Source organism: Coregonus clupeaformis, unplaced genomic scaffold, assembly GCF_020615455.1.
Source record: "Coregonus clupeaformis isolate EN_2021a unplaced genomic scaffold, ASM2061545v1 scaf1478, whole genome shotgun sequence".
NCBI lineage: Eukaryota > Metazoa > Chordata > Actinopteri > Salmoniformes > Salmonidae > Coregonus > Coregonus clupeaformis.
In genome coordinates, this window is record NW_025534932.1 from 118,381 (window position 1) to 121,662 (window position 3,282).

Sequence of the window (3,282 nt, forward strand, 5' to 3'; positions counted from 1 at the left end):
ACCTTCACCAGCCATCAATACCAGCAGAGTGTGAGACCTATACCATCCATTAATACCAGCAGAGTGTGAGACCTGTACCATCCATCAATACCAGCAGAGTGTGAGACCTATACCAGCCATCAATACCAGCAGAGTGTGAGACCTATACCAGCCATCAATACCAGCAGAGTGTGAGACCTATACAAGCCATCAATAACAGCAGAGTGAGAGACCTATACCAGCCATCAATACCAGCAGAGTGAGATACCTATACCATCCATCAATACCAGCAGAGTGTGAGACCTATACCATCCATCAATACCAGCAGAGTGTGAGACCTGTACCAGCCATCAATACCAGCAGATTGTGAGACCTATACCATCCATCAATACCAGCAGAGTGTGAGACCTATACCAGCCATCAATACCCACAGATTGTGAGACCTGTACCATCCATCAATACCAGCAGAGTGAGAGACCTATACCAGCCATCAATACCAGCAGAGTGAGATACCTATACCATCCATCAATACCAGCAGAGTGTGAGACCTATACCATCCATCAATACCAGCAGAGTGTGAGACCTGTACCATCCATCAATACCCGCAGAGTGTGAGACCTGTACCATCCATCAATACCAGCAGAGTGTGAGACCTGTACCATCCATCAATACCAGCAGAGTGTGAGACCTGTACCATCCATCAATACCAGCAGAGTGTGAGACCTATACCAGCCATCAATACCAGCAGAGTGTGAGACCTATACCAGCCATCAATACCAGAAGAGTGTGAGACCTATACCATCCATCAATACCAGCAGAGTGTGAGACCTATAACATCCACCAATACCAGCAGAGTGTGAGACCTATACCAGCCATCAATACCAGCAGAGTGTGAGACCTATACCATCCATCAATACCAGCAGAGTGTGAGACCTATACCAGCCATCAATACCAGCAGAGTGTGAGACCTATACCAGCCATCAATACCAGCAGAGTGTGAGACCTATACAAGCCATAATAACAGCAGAGTGAGGAGACCTATACCAGTCATCAATACCAGCAGAGTGAGAGACCTATACCATCCATCAATACCAGCAGAGTGTGAGACCTATACCATCCATCAATACCAGCAGAGTGTGAGACCTGTACCAGCCATCAATACCAAGCAGATTGTGAGACCTATACCATCCATCAATACCAGCAGAGTGTGAGACCTATACCATCCATCAACCAGCAGAGTGTGAGACCTATACCAGCCATCAATATCAGCAGAGTGTGAGACCTATACCATCCATCAATACCAGCAGAGTGTGAGACCTATACCAGCCATCAATACCAGCAGAGTGTGAGACCTATACCAGCCATCAATACCAGCAGAGTGTGAGACCTATACCATCCATCAATACCAGCAGAGTGAGAGACCTATACCAGCCATCAATACCAGCAGAGTGTGAGACCTATACCATCCATCAATACCAGCAGAGTGTGAGACCTGTACCATCCATCAATACCAGCAGAGTGTGAGACCTATAACATCCATCAATACCAGCAGAGTGTGAGACCTATACACGCCATCAATACCAGCAGAGTGTGAGACCTATACCAGCCATCAATACCAGCAGAGTGTGAGACCTATACCAGCCATAAATACCAGCAGAGTGTGAGACCTATACCAGCCATCAATACCAGCAGAGTGTGAGACCTGTACCATCCATCAATACCAGCAGAGTGTGAGACCTATACCATCCATCAATACCAGCAGAGTGTGAGACCTTTACCAGCCATCAATACCAGCAGAGTGTGAGACCTATACCATCCATTAATACCAGCAGAGTGTGAGACCTGTACCATCCATCAATACCAGCAGAGTGTGAGACCTATACCAGCCATCAATACCAGCAGAGTGTGAGACCTATACCAGCCATCAATAACAGCAGAGTGAGAGACCTATACCAGCCATCAATACCAGCAGAGTGTGAGACCTGTACCAGCCATCAATACCAGCAGATTGTGAGACCTATACCATCCATCAATACCAGCAGAGTGTGAGACCTATACCAGCTATCAATACCCGCAGATTGTGAGACCTGTACCATCCATCAATACCAGCATAGTGTGAGACCTATACCAGCCATCAATACCAGCAGAGTGTGAGACCTATACCATCCATCAATACCAGCAGAGTGTGAGACCTATACCATCCATCAATATCAGCAGAGTGAGACCTATACCATCCATCACACAGAGTGTGAGACCTATACCATCCATCAATACCAGCAGAGTGTGAGACCTATACCAGCCATCAATAACAGCAGAGTGTGAGACCTATACCATCCCATCAATACCAGCAGAGTGTGAGACCTATACCAGCCATCAATACCAGCAGAGTGTGAGACCTATACCATCCATCAATACCAGCAGAGTGCGAGACCTATACCATCCATCAATACCAGCAGAGTGTGAGACCTGTACCATCCATCAATACCAGCAGAGTGTGAGACCTATACCATCCATCAATACCAGCAGAGTGTGAGACCTATACCAGCCATCAATACCAGCAGAGTGTGAGACCTATACCAGCCATCAATACCAGCAGAGTGTGAGACCTATACCAGCCATCAATACCAGCAGAGTGTGAGACCTATACCAGCCATCAATACCAGCAGAGTGTGAGACCTGTACCATCCATCAATACCAGCAGAGTGTGAGACCTATACCAGCCATCAATACCCGCAGATTGTGAGACCTGTACCATCCATCAATACCAGCATAGTGTGAGACCTATACCAGCCATCAATACCAGCAGAGTGTGAGACCTATACCATCCATCAATACCAGCAGAGTGTGAGACCTGTACCAGCCATCAATATCAGCTGATTGTGAGACCTATACCATCCATCAATACCAGCAGAGTGTGAGACCTATTCCATCCATCAATACCAGCAGAGTGTGAAGAGACCTATACCAGCCATCAATAACAGCAGAGTGTGAGACCTATACCATCCATCAATACCAGCAGAGTGTGAGACCTATACCAGCCATCAATACCAGCAGAGTGTGAGACCTATACCATCCATCAATACCAGCAGAGTGCGAGACCTATACCATCCATCAATACCAGCAGAGTGAGAGACCTATACCAGCCATCAATACCAGCAGAGTGTGAGACCTATACCATCCATCAATACCAGCAGAGTGTGAGACCTGTACCATCCATCAATACCAGCAGAGTGTGAGACCTATACCAGCCATCAATACCAGCAGAGTGTGAGACCTATACCAGCCATCAATACCAGCAGAGTG